The 26,435-nt window shown below is 40.4% G+C and overlaps 1 protein-coding gene across 3 annotated transcripts in view; it reads right to left on the bottom strand.

Moving 5' to 3' along the window:
• Positions 1-26,435, bottom strand: part of AUTS2 (activator of transcription and developmental regulator AUTS2) — a gene marked incomplete at its 5' end in the record, with an annotated part of 1,127,567 nt that overhangs the window by 774,351 nt on the left and 326,781 nt on the right. The gene's annotated exons all lie outside the window — the stretch shown is intronic.

Here is a 26,435-nt window from a genome sequence, read left to right as displayed (position 1 = left end):
GGGAGGTTGCGATACCACCCTCAGTCACGCTCAGGGTAGGGCCGATGGTGGGGTTGGGGCACCGCCCCCTGTCACACTCAAGGCAGGGTTGATGGGGAGGTTGCGGCACCACCCCCTGTCACGCACAGAGCAGAGCCGATCGGGGGGTTGGGGCGCTGCCCCGTCACGCACAGAGCAGGGCCCATCAGGGGGTTGGGACTCCGTACCCTGTCATGCACAGAGCAGGGCCAATCAGGGGGTTGGGGCACTGCCCCCTGTCACGCACAGAGCAGGGCCTATCAGGGGGGTTGGGGCTCCTTACCCTGTCACGCACAGAGCAGGGTCAATCAAGGGGTTGGGGAGCTCCCCCCTGTCACTCACAGAGTACAGCCGATAGGGGAGTTGGGGCACCGCCCCCTGTAACACTCAGGGCAGGGCGGATCAGGGGTTGGGGCGCCGCCCTCTATCATCCACAGAGCAGGGTCGATCAGGTGGTTGGGGTGCTGCCACTGTCACACTCAGGGCAGGGTGGATCAGGGGTTGGGGCGCCGCCCTCTATCATCCACAGAGCAGGGTCGATCAGGGGGTTGGGGTGCCGCCACTGTCACACTCAAGGCAGGGCCGATGGGGAGGTTATGGCTCTACCCCGTCACACACAGAGCAGGGCCCATGGTGGGCGGGGGTTGGGGCGCCGCACCCTGTCACACACAGAGCAGGGCTGATCAGGGGGTTGAGGCGTCGCACCCTGTCACACACTGTGCCGCAGGGCGATCAGGGGGTTGGGGAGCTCCCCTCTATCAGGCACAGAGCAGGGCTGATCAGGAGGTTGGGGCACCTTCCCCTGTCACGAACAGAGCAGGGCGGATAGGGAGGTTGTGGCCCTGCCCCCTGTCACACACAGAGCCGCAGGGCAATCAGAGGGTTTGGGTGCTGCCCCCTGTCACGCTGATCCTGGCGCCGGAAGGCCTCTTGGCTCCGCTGATCCCAGTGCTGGGAGACATATTACCCTTTTACTATATAGGATAGAGGCCTGGTGCATGGGTGGGGCTGGCTGGTTTGCCCTGAAGGGTGTCCTGGATCAGGGTGGGGGTCCCCACTGGGGTGCCTGGCCAGCCTGGATGAGGGGATGATGGCTGTTTGCAGCTGGTCACACACCCTTCAGGGTGGGGGTCCCCACTGGGGTGCCTGGCCAGCCTGGGTGAGGGGATAATGGCTGTTTGCAGCTAGTCACACACCCTTCAGGGTGGGGGTCCCCACTGGGGTGCCTGGCCAGTCTGGGTGAGGGGCTGAGGGCAGTTTTCAGGCCGACTGAAGCTCCCAACTGCTCCTTTTTTTTTTTTTTTTTTTTTTTATTCTGGGCCAGCTTTAGCTGTGGCTCCAGCTCTGAGGCTTCTGCTGCTGAAAGAAGGTACCTGGTTTGTTTCGGTTCTATAATCGAAACACTGTATAACTCCAGCTCTAATATCCCGGCCTTGCTGAAAGCAGGTTTCTGGGGTTTTGTTTAGCTTCTATATTCGTTACACTGTTTCTTAAACTGCAGGCTCAGAGGCCGGCAAAGCAGGCGGGGAGCGTTGGTTTCCTCCGTCACTGAAGCAAGCAAGCCTCACGTTAGTTTCAAGCTGCCTGGCTGCCGGCCGCCATCTTGGCTGGAAGTTAATTTGCATATCTTGCTGATTAGCCAATGGGAAGGGTAGTGGTCGTACGCCAATTACCATGTTTTTCTTTTATTAGATAGGATATCTTAAGTAGAAATTCAGAAATACTACTTTAATAATTGAGTTCCATAGTACTTCCACAGCCAACAAAATAGAAATCAATGCTTTCAGATAACCTCTTTGGCCTTTGGCAATAATCTACTTCAATTTGAATTTTACTTGCCATTTCGTAATTAATTAGAATTTCACAATCCCAAAACCTTAAACTCACACAATTAGTGGCTATTTTTTTTGCAAGAGTCCCATATATAAAACATGAACTTTCTTTCTGATGTCATGTAAGTTCCCAACAATTTTCTGTGTTTTGTAGAGACAGCAAAGCACTAAGCTGCCAAAGTCCTATTTTCCTCCAACCATGGCACATGACATAATTAACCCTCAGCTTGATATTGATGTCAATACTCAGATTCAGAATGAGGATCAGCACTAAACTATCTGACATCTATGTAAGCTACAATGCTCCTTTCAATCTCTTCAAAATCCTCTTTACAGTTACTTAGGGAGCCTCTATAATGACAAGCACTGCTGCTAACACTTGAACACTTCTGGCTGCTGAGAAAAGCAGTGTGAAGTCTAGTATCAAACTAGAGTGCCCACCAGGATCTTCAATGAATTAAGACCCAATGTGAGACAACTGGCAGACAGATGGTCTACTCAATAAGACTGTTTTCCTTGCCTAATAAGACCAGAGGAGCTGCTATAATTCACAAAAGAAGCCTGTCCAAACCAGATAAAAAGAAACAAGAACAATATACATTGCTTCTATGTATAAGCTATCATTATGTACTTTACTTCCTTTCTCTCTCACTCAGTTTTCACAAAAACATAATTGTGTCCCTCAACTGATGAATGGATAAACAAAGTGGTATATCCATACAATGGAGTATAATTTGGCAATAAAAAAGAATGAACTACTAATACATGACACAACATGAATGAAACTTGAAGACATTATGCTAAGTGAAAGAATGTGGTCACAAAGCATGGCATATTATATAATTGAATTTATATGTAACTAGAAGCCCAGTGCACAAAATTTGTGCATGGGGGAAGGGGAGGGTCCCTCAGCCCTGCCTGCACCCTCTCCAATCCGGGATCCCTCTCATAATCCAGAACCACTGGCTCCTAACCGCTCACCTGCCTGCCTGCCTGATGCCCCTAATGGCTCCCCTGCTGGCCTGATCCCCTTAACTGCCTATCTGCTCTCCCCTCCTGGCCTGATCACCCTGCCTAACTACCACCTTCTCCCTTCTCCCTTCTGCCTTCTTGTGCACGGCACCGGCCTTCTCACCTTCTCCCTTCTGCGTTCTCCTGGGGTGCTGTCTTCTCCCTTCTCCTTCTGCCTTCTCGTGCATGGCGCCAGCCTTCTCACTGCCTCCCTTCTGCCTGTTCGTACATGGCACTGGTCTTCTCACTTTCTCCCTTCTGCCTTCTCCCGAAGCACTGGCCTTTTCACCTTCTCCCTTCTGCCTGCTCGTGCATGGCGCTGGCCTTCTCACCTTCTCCCTTCTGCCTGCTCATGCATGGTGCTGCCCACCCTCAAGTAGCCTCAGGCTGGTCCTGCCTTCTCCCAACGCCTCTCCACTTCCGCCCCGTCTCCGGAGCAACGTCCCATGGTGTGCATAGGAGCTAATAAAGAGCTAATATGCTAATGGTCCAGTTGTGACCCGTTAGAGCATCCCGGCTAATTTACATAATACCTCTTTTTTTATATATATATATAGACAGATAGATTGTTTAAGGTTTCTTCCTATGGTGATTGATGGCTATAAAACTGTGAATATATTAAAAACACTGAACTATACACTTTCAATTGGTGAATTTTATGGTATGTAAAGTACATACTAAAAAAGTTGTCAAAATATTGTGAAACAAGTATCATAATCTTTATTTTGCAGAAAAAGGAAGCAAACCTTAGAGTCAAGCCCATAGCTAAAATCATACTCAATAGTGAAAAGCTTTCAGCTCTTCCTCTAAGATCAGAAACAAGACAAGGATGCCCACTCTCAAACATAGTATTGAAAGAGCAATTAGGCAAAAAAAAAAAAAAAAAAGTAATAAAGGGCATCTAAATGGAAAGGAAGAAGTAGACCTGTCACTTTTGCAGATGACATTTACACTAATAAAAGAAAAAGATGTAAATTGACTGTACCTTCATGACACCCCACAGCCAATCAGGAGTGAGTATGCAAATTAACCCAACAAAGATGGTGGGTTAATTTTGCATACGCAGGCGCCGAGTGGCCAAGGGTAGAGTGGCCGCTTGTACACGTGCTGGTGCCAAGCAGCCTGGGTCCCGGGGACAGGCATCCTCAGGAGCCAGGCCTCTCTGAGCCTGTAGGCCCATGTGTAGGCCAGAGCAGTCGGGGTCCCGGAATACCCCCAGCCACTCCGGGCCTACGCACGCAAGTGCTGAGCAGCCAGGGGAGGAGCGGGAATGTCCTCCGCAGCGAGTGAGCAAGCAGACAGCAGGGCCCTGCTTGCCCCTAGCCATGGCAGCGAGGGGCAAGCAGTCCCCCGCAGGGCCCCCACAGAGAGCAGTCACCAGGGCCCTGCTTGCCCCTGGCCCCGGCGGTGAAGGGAAAGCAGGCCCCCACAGAGAGCAGACACCAGGGCCTGTGCTGGCAATCAAGTAGGCAGGTCCACAGAGCAGAGAACCATGGAGAAGCTGTCAGTAGCACATCCCCACATCCCCTGAGGGCTCCCAGATTGGAGAGGGTGCAGGTTGGGCTGAGCGGACCCCCCCCCCCTCATGCACAAGTTTTGTGCACTGAGCCCCTAGTAATATTATATATAGAAAACCCTAAGATCTCCACCACAAAATAAATAAATAAATAATGTATAAATCATGGGAATGTAATGTACAACATGGTAACTATAGTTAATACAGCAGTGCATATTTGAAAGTAGCTAGGAGAGTGACAAAACCGGTTTGGCTCAGTGGACAGAGTGTCGGGTTCGATACCGGTCAAGGGCATGTACCTTGGTTGCGGGCACATCCCCAGTGGGCGATGTGCAGGAGGCAGGTGATCAATGTTTCTCTCTCATCAATGTTTCTAACTCTGTCTCCCTTCCTCTCTGTAAAAAATCAATAAAATATATTTAAAAAAAAAAGAAAAGAAAGAAAGTAGCTAGGAGAGTGGATCTTGAAAATTCTCATCACAAGAAAAAAACTTTTTAACTATGTATGATGATGGGTGTTAACTAGACTTATTGTGGAGATCATGTCACAATATATACAAATATCAAATCATTATGCTGTACACTTGAAACTAATATAATGCTATGTCAATTATATCTAAGTTTAAAAAAATTGCAAAGCAGGTATCAGTAGCTTTATTTTGCAGACAAAGGAAGCAAATTACTCAGAGACATATAGCTAGTAGAACAGAGATTCCGAAAACTGGGTTGGCTGACCCTATTACTAAGGTATTTTTTACTATATCTTAGTGCTTCTCAGAATACTCAGAATGCTAAAAGGGGTATAGATCTAAAATCCACCTGACCCTTTCTTTAAAGTACATTAATTTTCTGCCTTCAGTATCAAATTGGTTCTATATATGTATGTGTGTGTGTGTGTGTATGTATATATATATATATATATATATATATATATATATATATATATATATACATATATATATATATATATACACCTCTGCTTGGATATCATAAATCTAAGGATTAAAACATAGCATACTCACAAACCTTAAAAGAAAGCATGTCTTCATATACACACAAAAAGTTTCACCCAATAAAAAGACAACTTCTCTGAATCATAAAGTCAAAGTCTAAGAAACCACCTAAAATTTATCTTTCTCTCAAAGGGGTGGGGGTGGGGGAGGAATGAAGCATGCACAAAGTGGATAACCATAAAGTTCAGTGGTTCTCAGCCTAGTAGCATAGCGCCCCCTTTTTGTAGTTCAGGTACTGTCCCCAAATCAAAGACAATATACCTTACCCATATAGTTTTAAAAATCAATACCCTAAATGCAAATGCCTTCTACAATGGTCTACATAGACCAAATACTTTCTTAAAATGCATATGAGCCTAATCACAAAAGCGGCCTCGATGAAAAGGCCCAGAGTATAACCCAGTGGTCTGGATCCAAAAACATGGTACCTTTTGAACATGCCCAAATATGATTTAAAATAGGTATGTTGAGTTTCTTCACTCCTAACTAATAAAACAAGAACATTATTTTATTAAGAACAGTCTGGAGTCTCTATACAATGTAGGTTGGGGCTGTAATTACTCTTAGAGTTGAGGATAACATTTCAAGTTCATTTGTTCCATTTCCATGCTATCTCTGTTAAAGAATTATTTTCCCGCACATCGGAGCCTGGTTTTGGTACTTGCACATTGACCAACCAATGTTGTGGTATTTATTTGACTAGCTAGGTCTTCATTTATAATCTATAAAATTATATGAGCTGTGGAATCTCTTGCTTCTGTTCAGAAGAAGCTACCCCAACAAAAATACAATTATCCAAAACAACTGTTAATCAGCATTTTCATATCCCCAGTTCATGTACTCATTTTGACTAATGATGCATACTTTTTCCTCCTGGTGAGTACCATCATTGTTAAAAAAATAAATGTTTCAAAATAAGGTGTTACCTTGTCATTGTGTTTCTAACTGTGAGTATGTGTTCTTATGTTAACTTACTTCCTATATGTTTTCCTATATGTTAATTATATTCTCAAATTCTCCTAATTTCCTTTACATCTTTTCTCTCCTCTTTGTCAAATACATATTGTCTTAGTTTTTTCATGCTGCTATAAGGAAATATAACAGATGGGATAGCTTATAAACAACAAACATTTATTTCTCACAGGTAGGGAGGCTGGAAAATCCAAGATCAAGGCGTCAGCATGAACATGTTTTGGTGAGAGCCCTCTTCTAGGTCTCAGACTTTTCCTGGCAACTTCACATGGTAGAAGAAACTATGAATCTCTCGACAGCCTCTTATAAGGCACTAATCCCATGTATGAGGGTCCCACTCTCATAACTATGCGTCTTTCAAAGTTGCCATGTACTAATGCCATCAACTTTGAGGGCTGGGATTTCAACATATGAATTGGGGGGTGGGGGGGGCACAGACATTCAGACCTTAGCAAATACCTCATATAATTTTTTCCTAATAAAGGACAGTTTATTCTTTCTCAAGCCTGTAACTAAAATTCTCAGTGAAGTTGGTTTTAGTTTGACAATGAAGATTAAATATGTACTGAAAACACTGATAGACTCTAGGGGATGATGATGACTTACAGGAATATTTTACTATAACAGAAATCAATATTACTAAGATATTTAATAAATGGCTTTGAATTAAAAATACAAATACTAGTATTTCTTATATGACAGAAAAATCGGTCACAGGCATTTTACATTAACAATAAATTCATTAAATATACCTCCCAATTACACAATAAATTTGAAGCTATGCACGTCTGCATTTGAAGCTAAATTGTTATAAAAAGGAGTTAGAGAGACCAACATTCCTATGCTTAAGCTGACAGATGGAGATATATTTAAAAATAATAAAAGCTAGCATTTATGGAGGACTTGTCATGGACTAAGCACTGTTCTAAGGACTATAAACATGTTAACCAACCTGATATTACTAGGAAACTTGAATGCAGGCAACTGTATTACCTCGGTTAACTGAAAAGAAAACTTCACTAATATGCTTACATTTTGATCTATCAGCACATTAAAAGCTCATGCATAAGCATGAAGCACATGTGTGTACTGTGTGGACACATACATATATAACACAAATGCACATCAATGTAACTGTATGTTGTGTCTATGATATACATGTGTGGGTAATGTGTATATACACATGTGTGTGTAATGTACAAATAGATTTGGCCAGGGAACTAAAACACACATATGGTTCCAATTTAAAGACTGGATTTTAAAGATTTTTCAATCAGGATATTTGATAACCACATCTTTTTAGTCAGTAAATAAAGAAAAATAATTCTAGTGGCAGTTTTCCATGGTATATTAGAAGATTAAATTGTTGATATATGCAAATTGATTTTCATAGCTCCAACTGAATGATAGCTTAGACACAAGTCATGTAATGGTTTTGTTGTGACAGTTGTCACAAAGGAATCCATACAAATCATACAAAAATCACCAGCTGAAATTTGTTATACCTGCCACTGCCATGACTTGCTACCATAATTCAGCTTACTCTGCTGCTGGGATCCCAGCCTGCGGGGTTAAAGCCCAACATTCCAGCCAATTTGCAGGTGCTGAACAGTCTCCATGGGATGGGAATAATAATTATTTACTAGTAACTTTCTTTCTAATAGAAAAAAATCATCACAGAGGAAGGACAAGTATATGAGGACCTCTACCGTTTCAATACGACAATATTCACTCTCTTTAAAAAGAAATCCAACAAACTTCTCCCAGGACAACCAACTACTATAAAACCTGGATTAAAACCTGTCACAAACTAAATCAGATGTACATTATCAATAAACATGCCAAGCCTGTTTTACAGAATTAGAAGAAATAATTTTTGCTTATTTATTCAACTAAAATTTATTGAGTACTTACTATGAGTCAGGTGTTGCTCTAGGTGCTGAGGATACAGCAGAGAACAAGTTTCTGTTCTTATGACTGTATGTTCCAGCAGACGAAGCACACTGCATTGGGGGGAAAAAACCTACCTGTTTCTTTTTGGTCTTTTCCTAAATGTTTTACACTACGATGAGCATAGTTTGGTACGTTAAATAAAATACTTCAACAATAACAATAAAATAAGCAATCACGAACAACAACCCTGAGTCAGAAGTGAAACACAGAATTTAAAGCAGTTATTTAGTCTGGCCCAACTGCTCTTCCTTCAGAAACTCCAGTGTGACAGAAGACCTTCACGTCCCAGTTTTCAAACATCATATTTAACTCCTCCCGAAATAATCCTCTTATCACTGAGGTTAACTTCATACCAGTCGCAAGTACATACTCTCCTGCATGACCACTGCAATGGTTGCCACCAACCAAGGTTCCAAAAGATTGATGAAACATCAAAACATAAATTCCTCAGGCATCTGCCCTGCAGCAAAGAAATTTCCTGGAAGGTCTATGGGGCAGATTGGAGCTGCTGTTATCATACAGATAGCAATATTAAAACTTCCAGGTGTCTGGAATTTGTCTCAGCCTATCCAGTTCCCAATGTTCAGCAGAAAACACCTAGTCAGAAATAGTAACAATCAGAAAAAACTCCTACCATTCGCAACAGCATGGATGGGCATGGAGAGCATTATGCTAAGTGAAATAAGCCAGTCGGAGAAAGATAAATATCATGTGATCTCACTCATTTGTGGAATATAATGAACAAAAATAAATCCAGAGACACAGAAGCATCAAACAGACTGTCAAACCTCAGAGGGGGGGGAGGGGGGGGGGAGAGAGAAGAGGTGAACTTGTATGCATGCATATAAGCAAAACCAATGGACACAAACTGTAGGGGGGTGAGGGCATGTACTGGGGGTTGGAGTGGTTGGGGAGAGGTCAATGGGGGGGAAAGGAGACATATGTAATACTTTAAACAATAAAGAATTTAAATTAAAAAAAGAAATAGTAACAATCAGAATGAAGCTTTTAGAGGTTCTTCAGACAGAGACAGGAAACGGTTGTAAGGTGAACGGCATTAGCTCAAGGGAGAGAGAAAACTGGAATTGATACCCATGTGGATGCAATCAGGAGTTCTGTATAAATGTGGCATTCATCTTCGTCTCCCACTGTTTTATCATGTTCCCAGGCACTTTCAGAGTCTTCAGGTTGACTCCAAAGGAAACTCAGTGTTAGTGGCTGGATCCTGGGGCTGGTGCTTTTCATAACACCACACCCAGTGGACTGTAGACACTGAAGAGGCAACCTTAGCTCTGAAATTACCTTAAAATAGCCTAACCTCCTGCTTGCTGCCCCGGTTCAAATCCTGGCTCTACTATTTATAATCTGCGAGACCTTGGAAAAATTACCTAATCTGTCTGCACCTCAGTTTTCTTACCTCAAAAATGGGGATAAAACAACACCTACCTTATCGTCTTGTTATGAGAAAGTGGATGAAAATTGGTGAGAATAGAACCTTGCATATCGGAAGTACCCAACGAATTTCAGTGGTGATATCATTACTACTACTACTACTACTACTACTACTACTGTTAATGTTCATGACATGTGGAATATAAGCCACGTTCATCATTAAAAGCCCAATGCCAAATATACAAATCTAACACTGTCCCCAATTCCATTTTAGTATATTCAATACCTAGAGATTAGCTGTCTTTATGAAGCCAAAAGAAATGACAATCATCAATTAACATTTACTTAATTCCCAAGCTCTGCCCTACATAAATGAGAAGGATGCCCAGAGAAGCCACTATGTTTAAGTGGGAACCATGACTGTACATGTTTCTCCTGTCTCTCCACTGAGTGAAAGGGATAACAGAAGTGTTAGTTTAAATTATACAAACTTCATCCAATATTCATCTACTCAAAGGTGTCCCTTAATCTTCCCTTAGCCTCTGCAGAAAAGGCTATGGATCAAAGAGCTCACTTCACACAGATAGTGTTTCATGAAAGAAAAAGGTATCAAGTTCACCTCCTGGCAGGATGTAAGTGGGCTGAACCTGGACCAGCAGCTGCAGCAAGCCTGGAGAGACTCAGGAAAGAAGGGAGAGTCTGTTTGGCACAGGAGAGCTAACTAGGTAGGGAAAGTTCCTGAACTGTGTTCTTACACTGATTTTTTAAAAACAAGACTAGTTTAAGCCTAACACAGCTTGACATTTATGGCAGCTCCTTTTAAAACATTTCTGTAAAACTGATTCCTGTCCTTCAAAATGAGTGGGGGTAAAGAAGATTGGATTTAGATCTCGGAATTTTCGACCAAATTCACTGCACATGGACTGAGCTTTTGACAAACTAAGCTTAAAGAGTTGGTAGGCATCACCTGCATTTATAGGTAAGAAAGTTGATACAATGTCAAAGAAAAAAAATCTGACAGTTGTACACAAGTGTTCTTAAAAGTTCCTTTTGCTGTGCCAATACATTATAAGATCTCAGTATGAAATCTAAATCTTTACAAATTGGATTACTTAAATCACACATACCTATGACATATAACGTTCCAGTTTAAAATATGAACTGCAGTTCCCACAAGGCTTGCACCGATCTGACAGTAAGCCCTGTCATTTCTTCCTTTGATACATCTTCCCAACCCACCATTCCCCATCCTTCCCACTGTGAGCAAGACTGGCTTATCTCAGCGGTCTCTTTTAGCTGGTCTCTGTAACCCCCCTTCTGACTATCCCACACATTATTATCTTATTCACCTACTCAACTATCTCTAATTGATCCCCATTTCTTAGCCTATTTCCCTGGATTCCATACCCTACAAAATGTGCTTCCTCCCCATCACTTCTCCATCTACATACTTCCTCCACTCTGGTGAATTTTCCTATTTCCCACACCACTGCCCTCTGTCACCTACACTCCATCTCACTGCACTTCCCTGGGTTGGTTTGCATTGTTTCTCTCTCCATAACACCACCTCCTCCTTGTCACAGAAGTTATTCAATTATTATTTCCAGTTTCCAAGTTTAGTTTTGGGTTCATCACTGTACTGTAAATACATTCAGGGCAAGGTCATGTCTTAAGATTTATTTGTAGTCCCACAATGTTAGGTCCAATCAATGTATGACTCACTAACCCATATTCTTCTGGAGTACAAAGGGTCAGTGATTTAAAAAAAAATCATAATTTCCTCCTGCAACGGCAGAAACAAAAACAAGAGATCAATATGGCCCATGAGAGGAAAGGAAGCTTCCTGGCGTATGGTAAAGTGTAGCTTTACAGAGGAGAGAAAGAGCAGTGGGAAAAGGCATGTGAGAAGACGGGGAAGGAGGTAGAACTAAGGAAGAAGAACGTTGGGGAGAATGAGTCTTATTTGATGAGACTAAAAGGTCTTTCAAGATTAGACAAATTAGGTCTTGCATTCTAGAAATATGATCTATAAATGATGAGCAGTCTTATGGATTCAGGAGTTCAAGGAAGGGCTTTAAGATTATTCCAAAAGCAGTAAAATATATATTCATCAAGCAGGAGAATCCAAAAGCACATCATTCATCAAGGAAGTTGCTGAAGTATTTGGCATGGACTTCTCACCCCACATCATCTCCTCATCATACTCGCTCCCCTGCCCTGGCACATTATGGTACCGGATTTTCTCTAGGGCACACTGCCTCTTCTTGCCACATTTCAAACTCAGTTCCTGAAGACAGGAACAAGTCCCCATGGTTGAGGAGGTCAAGTCACCATGACATACTGAAAGGGCACAGAAATAGCAGGTAGAAGAGGACCCTAAAACACTGTGCAAACTGACAGAAGGCACCACAGCATTCTCTTTAGAGGTAAAGCTACTTCCTGGCAGAAACACTAAAAGAAAAATAAGAATGTGGAGGGGGGAGGGAGAGAAAAAGGGGAAGGAGAAGAAGCCTAAAATTATATTCAGGGCCATGAAAAATGATGACTGAGCCCTCTTTTCTTCTTCTCAGTGTAGAGGAAAGCCACACTCCTGGGTCCCCCAGAGAAATAACTTCCAGAATCTCTCATGCAAGTGGCCTCAAGAGTTTCTTCAAGGTATAAGATTATATCAACTATGATCTAGTTTAAAGTATCCAGATTTAATATGTACTCTCCTTTCTTTTCCCCTCAGAGAGACCCTGTCACATTTCCTAGCAAATATCCTTGCCCAGATAGATTTGGAAAGCAGCTGAGCCCACCATTCCACGGAACAGCACAACAGACACAAGGAAATCTCCGATCCCCAATAGCATGACAGAGCCTGGGCAACCAGCACTCAGAGTCCCAGACCAAACATCTCTTCCAGATATATCCACTTTTTAATCTCTATCTGTGGGAAAAGTAGGTTAATGAGCTGCCTCCTGCCTTCTCCCTAAATTTGTGGCAGCCCAATATGAGAAATAACTTTCACTCCAGGGTCAGGAACAACCTTTAAGGAGACTGGCCTTTTAAGTCTCCATACACTCTCTCATGTCTTCTCACATACAGTCATCTGGTTACTCCTCATAACACACAGCTCATAATTCTGCTCAACTCTAACAGTTATATCTAACGGATGAAATAAGCGAGTGGAAGCAGGGAAAAGAAAATGGGCAAAGGGGAAAGGGGAAAAGGAACAGGAAAGGGAAGGGAACAAATGGATGGGAACAGAAAGAGGAAAAGGAAAGGAAGGAAGGGCAGAAGGAGGAAAGGGAAAAAAAGATGATTAGTAAATTTCAGGTTTATTAAAATAATGTGCATTTACACCTTTTAAATAGAAGTCGATTCACCGAACAGACGCTCATATTAAGTGTTTTTACCACTGGTGCCCACTTTTTAGATTAATTCACTGTTGGATATAATCATATTTAAACTGACCCAGAAATCCCCTAGGACAGTAGTCGGCAAACTCATTAGTCAACAGAGCCAAATATCAACAGTACAACGATTGAAATTTCTTTTGAGAGTCAAATTTTTTAAACTTAAACTATATAGGTAGGTACATTGTTATTAACTTAATTAGGGTACTTCTAAGCTGGTCTTTGCTAAAAACGCTCTCAATCTGATTGAGGTACCTTCGCTGAGGTCGACCCCTTCCAACTCTCCCATCCACACTCGTCTTGTATACTTGTTTCGTCTATCTCCTTTCGTTCATCCTCTCTATATGTCCAAACCATCTCAACATAACCTTTCTCAATCCTCGACACTACATCTTCTTTCACTCCACAACATTCCCTAAAACTAACTTAATAAACTTTACTTAAAGTTTTAAGTCAACTTCGCACTGTACATGCACGCCCGCACATGGTATTTTGTGGAAGAGCCACACTCACGGGGCCAAAGAGCCGCACGTAGCTTGTGAGCCACGGTTTGCCGACCACTGCCCTAGGAAAACAAAAACTCAAAGTAGTCGTTTGGGGAAATTTCCCTTGATGTACTGGAACTGACCTCTAACGGAGAATGGGGCCTAGAGGCCAAAGAGAGAGGCTAACAACTCCACAATTAGAGAGTTTATCAAAGGAACTTACAGGCAGAAGTAGAATCCGGTGGCAACAAGACTATGGAGCTTGTAGCCAAGTGGCGTTTACTTGGTAAAAACTGCATATTCCAATTCAGTGAACAACCTGGGCCTTCTTATCTATATAGAAACGTTCCTTACAGGTGGTAGGGGGCACCCCTCCTGGGGTAAACTGGCAGTCATTTAGAGCAACTTGCTTCTGAAGATGGCATCAGTCATGTCAAGCACCAGAAACCACTTTGCCTAACAGAATTCAAAAATATGTGTGGGTCCGAAAGGTAGTTGTTAGGGATGGTGCAAGTCCAGTGGAAAAAGCAGACAGACTGACCAAGATGGGCCAAGAGCCTACAGAGAGGAGAAACTTTCGTTGCTTTCTACGAAAGTTATTCTGTTAGCCAAATATGTGAAAATAATACTAACTACTTCATTTACTGAGGTGAAGAAAATCTAGCTGAGGCTCTGCAGAAAGGCCCAGGCTCGGTAGAGGACAAGATTTCCAACCTATGGTCCAGTAGAAGGGTTCCCAAATGGTGAATGCACAGAATCCACTGTTATCATTATTCCCTACTATGCAAATTGAGATGGGCTCTTGGTAAATGGTTTTCTAAACACAAGAGCTAAAAAATACAGTAAGTGTCACTTTAGTAGATATCAGCTGGTCTATAATATAATGTTGGTCTGATCCTGCATCAGTGCTACTAAGGGACATACACTTCCTCAAACAGAGGGTCTCATGGCTAAAAGTCATAACACGCAAATGATCCCAGACATCAGTATATCCAGTCTGTTGTCTTCTGGACTCTTGGTCCAAAATTTACACTGAAATTTACTTATTGATACCTACAGATTCCACAGGTACTTTAAATCCAGCTTCTCCAAACAGAAGCACCAAGCATCCTTCAAATCTCATCTGCCCTCCTATTTCCTGTGTAAAGGCATTTGCAAAGGCTATCAGGAATCTGAGCTGAAAATCTAACTCCTCCTTCCTTACTTTCTTTTATCATCTCATCCCACTCTCAATATATGGCTATTAGTCAAGTCCTTCATTTAGAATTCCTACATATCTCTCAGTCCCTTTCTGCCCTTAACTAGTCACGCTACCTGAACTCAGGACCTCATCCATTTTTTTTAGTCCAAAAATGGCCGGTGCCTCCCATCTCCCATCTTAATAGCCAGCACTTCCCAACTCTCACCACTTTTTGCATAATCCTAGTATCCAGGCTGCCACCAGAATAAAGCTTCTCAAAAAAAAAAAAATCAATAATTTTAAGTATTCATCTGTTTTCAAATTCTATTATGATTCCTCATTGCCTGCAACCTTCAAAACCAGGCCCCAGCCTACGCTCACCAAGTTTATTTCAAGCTACTTCTCTTTTACCTTGAACCCCAGCAACATATACATCACACACTCTAAGCTCTACTTAACCTCATAGGCCACATTAGGGTACTCTCTCCCTGACACACATCCACAGAGATCCCCCACCTAATCTTTGTTACCAGAGTCCTTTAGGCACGTAGTATTAGGGTCATGATTATGTGATTGTCTGCACATTTTTCTACCTACAGAGACCATCTCTGGGCATGTTTAATGGGTGCTTAATAAACATCTGCTATTCAAAAAGCAGAAAGAGAAATTCAGAGCTCATACATTTATCTGACGAAAGAGAACCAAAACTACTCCTTCAGAAATGGCCAAAAGTCAAAAGGCGATGCGTACAATGGCAGAAGGGAACAGGCCCACAGGCTGTTACCTTTCCACAGGTACACAAGCACATCGGTTTAGGGCACTGGCAAGCACAGCTGGGCAGGGGCCAACTCCCGCAGAGTGGCTGCATTTGTCTTGCTAAGGGTGGCAACGACAGCATCTGTCAGGAAGAGATTGAACAGAGGAGCTCAGAACCAAGCAGAGCTGTAACACGATGCACCAGTATCTGGTTGGAGTGCAAACAAGGTATGCTTTCTTCCTCTAGTACACAGTGGGCACCATGCCAAATACACACACTGTTTGCTATTTTTGCAAGTCTAATAGGGTCTGCTGAGGGGAGGGGTAAGAGATCAGCAGTTCATAATGACTCTCATTATGTCTGGTGCATTTTGAGCCAAGATTAAACACTAGACAATCCTCTGTCCAGTGTCAAGGGCTTTCAAATGCCCTTTCATCAGGATAATTCCACTTCAAACTAATTTAGGTTTCTTATAACCCAAGCTACCAAAACTGATACACTTCACTGTTTTCAGCCCAGAAAAAGAGGTCAATGTCTGCTCCAAATAGAAATACAGTCCTTGGGCTCAGGGTCTGTGACTGCTACACAGGAGCTTTGACAGAAACATGCCACCAAGAAATCTTGCACTCTCTACAGAGCTACCTCTAAGTCAGACACTCCTCTGAGAATCTCTTACCCTTCCCTCGGTCACATCCACTTCTGTAGATCACAGTCCCTTCAATGTAAAGCCAGAGAAACAGTTTTAGGAGACATCCAGAGAAAATGTTGAGCTAATTTCCAGTAAAATCAAGAAGGCTACATGAGTTTCACACCAGGATAAAAACTGGATTCTGCAGCTAATTGTTTTTCAAGTATAAACAGCAAAAATAATAAATATTTAAACTAGACCTTTATAATCAAATTAGAGCGTAATGTAAACCAGTACTGAATTTTAACAATTACTGGCTGCACTGTCATGTAAGAATATCTAGCTTTATTCCTCTACATGTGGAAAATGTTCAGTGACAATTCAGGGGGGAAGATACAAGGTTTCTAGGAAAAAAATTCGAGAATTATACAAGTCAAATACAGAAGGTGGGAAGTAAAGGTGAGACGTGGATAATAAAGTTGCCCATAATACTTTCCTAACTTTTGTATTCTAAAAATTTATCGTACTTAATTTCAAGCAGAACCAATATCACCATGAGCTCCCAATTCATAGAGACCCTAAGTCCTAGAAAGAATTATACAAAAAAAAAAGATGTTGATCTATTAAATAAAGGTCATCTCTCAAAGTCTAAAAACTTTATAAATACAAAATGACTCTAAAAGCATGAATTTATTATATAAACATTCTAGTTATCTATTAAATAAAAGTCATCTTACATATGTAGGTATGCACTTGTACTTACTCCATTAAAGGAGATAAGATTTAATATGGTATGACTTAAAAGGAGGACTGTTTCACAGAACAGGCATCTGTGCATGTATATAACATTACTTATATAAATAGTAAACTTGATTCATGCTTTTAAAAAGCACTGATTGTACAAGAGTTTTTAACAAAACTTTGTATTGATATATAACATACAAACAAAATCTCCCATGGCAGTGTAATTTTTACACTGTGAACACATTTGTGTAACTAGCACCCAGATGAACAAATAGATCATACCAGCACCCCAAAGCCACACCTAAATGTACACAGTTTTACTTCACTAGGGCAAGATGTATCTAGAAATTCTGCTCTTACTTATCATGGAATCTTTATATGTCAACTTGGTTGACTACAACTTTAAAAACTTCTGAAACCTAGGGATCATTTTGCTGTATTTAATAGCAGCTCTAGATTTGGAGTATCAAATTATCAGGGGTACCATAAAAATCAGTAATTTCAAACTAAGATGCTAAGCCCTACTTAAAGTCACCCTGAATGTTCAACAACCAAGCCAACAGTGGAGGCCAAAATCACACTACTTGTCAACGAGAGATATGCATTGAAGTCCTAAGTCTGTAATCCAATGAAACTGGCCTAAAAATTGTACAATAGCTCTAGACTTATACTCTACAACTCTTTAATTCCTTAATAAAAGTTTAGAGTAAATACCTATAAGTAATTTAACCTTCTACTTACCAAATTAATTTTGCAATTGTACTTGCTCTACTGCCTTTTCTTCTCTCCCCACCCTCCTAACCATTTTCTCATCTCCAGCAGCTCTCCTGACATGTGACTAACCTTCAATGAGCCTTGCACCCCCAATCCCCGCCCCCCACCCACACCTGCAAAATAATCATTCCCAAGTGTGACATTCAATCTGTACTTGCATACCAGCTGGGATGCTCTATTCAAAAAAAGAAGGCTGAGAGCTGAATTTTTCAGCAACAAAAGACAAAGCACTTTTCCATTTGGTGCTGCAGAGGGAGCCAGAACCATGCAATGCGAGCAAACTGTAAGTCTTTCTAGAAGTGGATGAATTCAATGATAGTGAAAAATATAGACCACACACACACAGACACACACAAACACACACACACACACACACACACACACACACACACACACCCGCAGATACCACACACACACACCCCTCCAGGCCCTAGCCCTGGGAAGGTTCTGAAAGAATACTTTGTGTGTTTAGAGAGGAAACATCATATACTTTATTTGGTGAGGAGGAGATGAGCAATGAAAGGAAAATGAAGCGATTTTGTTCCATCAAGTGAAAAAAGAATGAATTTTAAAGGGAGTCATAGATTCCAAGATTCCCCAGCCAAGGTAAGTAGTCAACACTCTCAAACTGGCAGGCTGTCTGACAGGGCAGATCTTTTTTCATCAAGAGCTATTTATGCAATTTTCCTGGGATACAGTTTAATAGAAGCTCAACTATGTGATCTTTTTCTAAAACATAGTAATGGGTCAGAGAGCAGATGGGGAGGAGGAAAAGGTGAGGCAGAGAAGGTGGCAAATGTTAACAAAAAGACTGGCAACACAAAAGTAGAAGGAAGAAACCCCTGGTTGATCCCCACTAGGTATGTGATAATTGCCACAAAGTCACAAAGGGAGATCCAGCAAGCCTTGCACCTCCAAACTACTGCAATTGTAACAAAATACCATAATGACTAAAGCAAACCGACAAAGACATTCTGATGAAAGGCAAAACACCTTAACTAGTAATTCTAGGTAATAAAGAGCTCATTTTCTGACAGCTCTTTCAAAATATACCAAAGGCATATAATAACAAGCTACAATGATGCCAGTGTGGTTTATATTGTAATATAGACAGTTGAGAATCTGCATAACGCAGAGATTCTAGGTAAATCCTTAACCCATGCACTAACTGTCTAAAACGGTAGCCTACTCAGTCCAGATCATCACACATTAACTGAGCACCCCTATGCCTGGAGCTGTGTGAGGTTATAGAAATCCAAGAAGGACAAGTCTGGCCTTAAGAAGCTTATTAAGTAGTGAGGGGGAAAAGGAAAGCAATATAGAAATATATATAAAATGGAAGGGATGGGATAGGACAGAGTTAAAACCAAAATCCAAAATGTAGCAGGGGCATTATGGTTCAGTCTGGAAAAGCACAAAGCTGCCCAAATATAATATTTAAGCAAATATATACTCAATGAAATAAATCTGCTCTATCCACATGTAAGATATGCAAATTTTACACTGGATTAAAATTTATTAAGTAATATATTAATTCCCTGAGCACAGTGATAAGGTACTAGAACTTTAGACTTCTCTGGCAATAGTCTCACCATCCAATGATGCTTGTTTCCTAATTTTTGCATAAGTTAATGATAATATTTCTGTGAAGACTGTTAGTATCAAGCATAAAAAATGTCAAATATATTATGAAACAAGAAAGGACTTGTAAAATAGTCACTGGAATAAAAGAGAAGGCAGGGAAGAATTAATAGTGGTCTTAAGCTTAGCTAAAAAGGAATAGTGATGGCATTAAAAGAAATAGGGAATGGCCATTTCTGGTCAAGATGTTGTAACAGAGACCAGATATACCTTCTTGCCTGACACAACCAAAAAACCCATAAAAATATATGAAACAATAGTTTTCAAGACACTAGCCATGAGGTCAATAAGAAAAAGGCTCTCTCAAATACAGGAAACAAATGAGGAGAGCTTTATGGCTGCCCCAACTTATTGCCTAGAGTTTCTAGGATATAATGCAAGGAGAAGACACTGAGGCAGAACCGAGGCAGAACCAGACAGACCCCTTAAGTTTAAACAGAGCTCAGAGTCTGAGGAGACCAGCAGCTACAGGCCATAGAAGAGAAGTCTGCACAGAGCAAGTACCCAGAGATCTTCAGAGAGTACCCATGAGTAGAGAGAAATGCTTAGGTAAGAGGAAACTTCGCAAAGGCTGGGGGGAGGGGAGGGAGAAATGCATTAAAGTATTAAGAGAAACATTTCTTGGAATTTACATAAACTGTGACCAGTGTCAGCTCCCACCAGCTCATACTTCAGAGTATTGAGGAAAATATTCTGGAGTATCTTACAAGAGTAATGGGGAATAATAAACCCATAGAATGAGCACTTTTCCAAATCTTCCTTAACAAATAGAAAAACTCAAAAGGGTCAAACTCTCGCCAAGTATTTTAATGCACCCCAGAAGAAAGTTCAAGAACACAAAGAGAAATGCAAAAGTAGCTAGCGCACAAGATAAATTTCACAATATCTGCTGCCATCCAGTCAAAAATTACCAGGTACACAAGTAAACAGGAAAACATGACCTATAATGAGTACAAGAGAATTGATGAGGTGCTGCCAAAGTAGTATTTATAGGTAAGTTAATAGCATCAAATGCTTATATTATAAAAAGTAGATCTTAAACCAATGACCTCAGCTTCCACCTTACCAAACTAAAAAAGAAAAAAAAGAATAACAAACGAAACAACAAGCAAAGTAAAACCAGTAAGCAGAAAGAAGGAGATTAGTGAAATATAATGCAGAAAGCAATAGTGAAAATCAATGCAAATGAAAAGTTGGTTCTTTAAGAAGGTCAATAAATTTGATAAATCCAGTCATACTGAGGTGTGTGTGTGTGAGTATGAGTGTGAGTGTGGGGGGGGGGGGGGGAGAAAGAGAGAGAGAGTGTTTAAAAGGGCAAGAAAGAGAACGAGACAACCAATATGGATGTAGAATCACCACAGATTATATAGATACTAGAGGCCTGGTGCACAAAATTTGTGCACTGGGCAGGGGGAGGGCGGTGGTCCCTCAGCGCAGCCTGCACCCTCTCCAATCTGGGTCCCCAATGGGATTGGGCCTAAACCGGCAGTCGGACATCCCGCCCACAATCCGGGACTCCTGGCTCCCAACCACTCGTCTGCCTGCCTGCCTTGACTGCCCTTAACTGCTTCTGCCTGCCAGCCTGATAGCCCCCTAAACCACTCCCCTACCAGCCCAGTTGCCCCCAATTACCCTCCCCTGCAGGCCTGGTCGCCCCTAACTGCCCTCCCCTGCAGGCCTGGTCGCCCCTAACTGCCCTCCACTGCCAGTCTGGTTATCCCCAACTGCACTCCCCTGCTGGCCTGGTCGCCCCAAATGGCCCTCCCCTGCTAGCCATCTTGTGGAGGCCATCTTTTGACCACATTGGGGTGGCCATCTTGTGAGAAGGTGTGATGGTCAATTTGCATATTGTCTCTTTATTATATAGGATTAAAGGGAAAATAAGGGAGTATTATTGAAACAACTTTATGCTAATACATTCCACAACTTACATGAAATTTTAAAATTCCTTAAAAAGACATAAATTACCAAAGCTGACTAAAGGAGAAATAGATGACATAAACTGCCCGATATCAAGTAAAGAAACTGAATAATTAAAAATTTTTCTACAAAACAAACAACTTCAGGCCTAGAGGACTTCACTGATAAATTTTATCTAACATTTAAAGTAGAAATAATAAAAATTCAAGAAAATTCCCCTTCCAAGAAACAGAAGAGGAGGAACATTTCCCTATCCATCCTGTAAGGCCAATATTACCCTGATACCAAAACCAGCCAAAAACATCTTAAGGAAAGAAAGTTACAGATCTTTTTTTTTTTTTTCCAAGAACATAGATGCAAATATTCATTTACACATTTTTAGCAAATCAAATCCAACAATAACAATATATTTAAAAAGTAATACACCATGATCAAGTGGGATTACCCAGGAATACTACAATGTTTAACATTTTTAAAAATGTGTATAAAATTTACATGTTAAAAAACTAAAAGAAAAATGACACGATCAATTTGATAAACAGTATAGGCATTTGACAAAACGTGACAGGCATTCTCTTAGAAATTAAGAATAGAATAAAACATTTTCAAGCATCTTTGAAAAATCTCCAGTTAAAACCATATTAATGTTGAAAGACTAGATACCCCTTCCCCCATCTGTCTCCTGCTACTACTTCTATTGCATGATGCTGGAGGTTCAAGCCTGTGCACTAAAGAAAAAGAAATCCAGAATAGGAAGAAAGAAACCAACTGTCTCCAATCACTAAAATATGGTCGCCCATTTAGAAAATCAGATGGAACCTACAAAAAGTTGCTAGAACTAATAAATGAATTTAGACAAGTTGCAGGACACAAGGTGAATGTACAGAAGTACATTCAATGTATATACTAACAATGAACAAATGAAAACTGAAAGTTAAAAACAATACCCTTTATTATTGCAACAAAAAATATTAAATACTTAGGAATAAATCTGACAAAATATGTGAATGACTTGTATACTGAAAGCTACATAAATGGTGAGATAAATCAGACCTAAATAAACAGACCTAATTATCCACAATTTGATCTACAGTATCAACATAATCTCAACCAACAACCCAACAGAATACTTTGGAGAAACTGTAAAGCTGTCTCTAAACTTCATAAACAAATACAAAGGTCCTAGGTAAAGCCAAAACAACTGTGAAGAAGAACAAATTTGAAGAACTAACACTACTTGATTCTAAGACTATACTATAAAGCTGCAATCTTGGCAAAAGTAGACAAACAGAAAAGTAGAACCCAATAGATAATAGATAAATAGATCAACACATTTATGGACAACTGATTTTTTTACAAAAGTGCAAATGCAATGAATTACAGAATGGGTAACTTTTAAAAAAAGTTATTTTGCAATGCTAGCTGGTTTGGCTCAGTAGATAAAGCATCAGCCTTCGGACTGAAGGGTCCTGGGTTTGATCCTGGCCAAGGGCACATGCCTGGGTGTGGGCTCAATCCCCAGTGTGGGACCTGTAGGAGGCAGCCAAGCGATGAATCTCTCTCATCATTGATGTTTCCATCTCTCTCTCCCTCTCCCTTCCTCTCTGAAATCAATAAAAATATATTTTAAAAAAATGATTTTACAAAACTTGGATGTCCTTATACAAAAGAAATTTATTATAGTATATCTCCCACCATATACATGTATTTCAATCAAAATGAAACATTTACCATCTAGTTTATGTCAATTATAACTCATTTTTAAAAAGACAGGACAGGCACAAAGAGAAGGTGATTCTGTCAACTAACCATTGAGGGCTGATTCAGGCAAACAGTGCGAGACCAATAGTATATCAACTTTGGATAACTGATAATTGAACAACTGGTTAAGCACTTTCAAACATGTTGATTAATTCATTCTTCAGAAAATAAAAATTCATATCTCATTTCTTTTTTGCTTGTTATACAAATCCTCAGGGAAACAGTATCAACATTGGTTTCCTTTTTACTACAAAAATAAGAAACCAACACATAAGGGAAGGGAGTAGACAGAAAATATTAAAAATCCTGTATAAAACCAACTGAGATATCACAGACTGCCATCCCACAATGCCCATAGCCTTTCCCGCAAGCCTTGTTATAACCAGATCATATTCTAATATAATGTATCCACTCTACACATAAGTGGTCTTCATTAAGAAGTTGAAGAAGCACTTTTTATGCCATATAGTGTTTAAATCATAATTAATTTGGGAGTTTCTGAGCTGGCCACAACCAAAAATCACCCAGAGAAGTGAAACATTTGTGGGTCATGTAAGAGCATGAAATGTGGTTTTTCTTCCTACCTTACGTCTACTGTGCATATCAATAAGGGTCTATACATTAAAAGTGCTCAGAAAGAGGCAAAGCTTAAATAAGTCAATTAAAAAATCTGAGAGGAAGCTGAGTTAATATTTAAGTCAACTGTGTGGTACTTGCACTACCAGATATACGAAAGCATCTTTCTTAAGAAAAGTCAAGGGTCACCATACGCTAGGTGAATAATGCAAACAGTTTTGAACTGTGCCACTGAATCTCTCTAGTGGTAGAAAGAGGACAAAACTGGTTAGTATAGTTTATATTTAATCACAAAGCTATCTCAGTGAGAGATCCAAATACATAAGGTCATTAAGATGATGCAGTTTGATGTGTCTGAATTCTGCAAATGCACCATAGCCTGCAGAGTGTCACTCAAACATCCTTGGAGTCAGTCAACATTTACTATTCATGGTAGCATGATTGATAAGATCCAGAATGGTTTTTTTAAATGTTTCTGCTTCTACTTCCCACCACAATATTTTTTGTTTCATTTAGCTTTCCACCTGCCCTAGCTATAAGAGTTAAATTTAAAAAAAAAATTCCAAGTCTAATGCTGAAATCAGAAATATACATACACTAGTATTTATTCACACAACTGCATATTGCTTTGGAAATTTTGTCTTAAATTGCAGGAAGAGATTTTCACAAATCACACTTCTCTCTTTTTATATATATATTATCGATTTTTTTACAGAGAGGAAGGGAGAGGGATAGAGAGTTAGAAACATCAATGAGAGAGAAACATCGATCAGCTGCCTCCTGCACACTCCCCACTGGGGATGTGCCCGCAACCAAGGTACATGCCCTTGACCGGAATCAAACCTGGGACCCTTGAGTCCGCAGGCTGATGCTCTATCCACTGAGCCAAACCGGTTAGGGCTAACATTTCTCTTAATAAATCAATCTAAAAAGACAAAGTCAAGAAAAACACTTATGCATTCATTTTGATTTGGAAATATTCTCACATATTAACAATAAGAAAACAAACCACAAATACCCTCCATCTCTGAGGACAAGGCCAGAGGGAGACCTTAATAGTGACAGCTCATAAATCCTAGCACAAGATCACAAATACAGCTGTAAGAAAACTCTCCCAAGGAAAATATATGACATTAGAAAAATCACAAGGGAGATTAGTAAGAAACTAGGACCATATCTGTCATTCAACAACTGTTCAAAGAGTATTTTTCACAGTTTATTTACTTTAAACTGTTCCAAAATAATTAAGTAACTCAAGGATGAAGCCCTAGAAAACAGAGACCAATCTCTTATATTCCTCGTATGTCTCTATAATAACAACAGTGTTTGGGACATATGGAATGCACATAAAAACAGTAACTGAAGGAAGAGAGTTGACCTGGAAGAGGGCAGGAAACCAAGTACAGTGACCACTTCATCCAAATGACTAATGAGCAGTTCCAGTGTTTTTATAAATTTCATTCATTCTATATAAAGGAAGTACAGGGAAGGATTTTGTAAAACCAGAAGAACCTAGACATTTTCCACAGAATTTTTACTTCCTGCAAATTAAAAAATCTAAAATAAACTAACAACTGACATGTCTAAAAATATAGGTTAGTGGTTAAAAAATAAAATTTAGAAAAAAAATTGTTACATTCCTTTACCATGAATTATTCATAAGAAACAGATTTCCAGGATTTCAAGATGAAAAGATCTAAAATTACAATTCTCAGATAGCTGCCAACAGTTATGGCCCCCAAACAAAGAGGGCTTACCATTTCACATTCATCTCTTCTCACAGAAAAGGCTTTTATCATCTGCTAAAAACAGTATGAATGAGCCCACTCTATTTAAGGTTTTTCAATATAATGTATCCCCGGGGTCTACAATAGTCTAATAACCATAAGCACATCATGATGTTACCAAAGTGTATCATTACTGCAAAGCAGAAACTCTAAAGCATTGCTCCTTGTACTAATTACATACTCATCTAAACTATTAACACTACCATAGTCCAGGCAATTCATGTTTTCTAAATCTACTTTTTAACAAGGGAAAGGGAATTTTAATTATTCCAGCACCTATAACCTCTTTACACATATTACAGCTTCCCAATGTTAGAAGAATGAACCATTTACATTCAGTTCAACTACAGAAACTGAGAGTCAGAGAACTAAAAACTCAGGGAAGAACAGACAATGTGCCAGTAGCAAGACAGAGGCTGAAACCCAAGACTCCTGATACCAAGCACTTTCTCCAATAAAGTATTCATATAGCCTGAATAACGTAACAGCAAAAACTGACTTCCTAGTCCTCACTGACTATTCTCAGCAAAACTGCCCACTTGCTTTCTAATTAGCTGTAGTGCTTAAAATATCTTTGTAAGTGAGTTCAGAGTCAGAGCCATAAAACATCGTAAAGACAGCTTCCTCTTCTTCCAGCTGCCAGCATGTGACACGCAGGAGGAATAATGTTACTGCCCTGAATGAAGATCTCTATAATTGTTGAAAGAGGACCCTAAAGAGCATTTCTCATATCAGTATACATGATTTGTCCTCAATTACCTGTACATATAAACACAATATTTCATAGAGTCCAAACAAACAAGGAAAAGGTGTGGAAGGGGCCTGACTAATGTAAAGTGTTCCAATATCCTTTATGGGTCATTTCTCCTTCTCTGAATCACATCCCAATCAATTTTATACTTTGCCCCTTACCTGGTTGTCAAGGAAAGAAAATGAACTAGGTTGACATGTAGGATTATAGTTAAGGACCACATCTCAAGAGTAAAAAAGAAACGTATTCCTTATCTCAATCTCTTCATCAACAGCTCTATTTCTACCTCCAAGAGCAGTCTTCCAGAGGGAATGTGGAAATGGGCAG

This window comes from Myotis nattereri (assembly GCF_964212035.1).
Source record: "Myotis nattereri genome assembly, chromosome: 4".
Lineage (NCBI taxonomy): Eukaryota > Metazoa > Chordata > Mammalia > Chiroptera > Vespertilionidae > Myotis > Myotis nattereri.
Note: the sequence above shows the minus strand (reverse complement) of the source record. Positions and strands in the feature narration are given on the sequence as shown.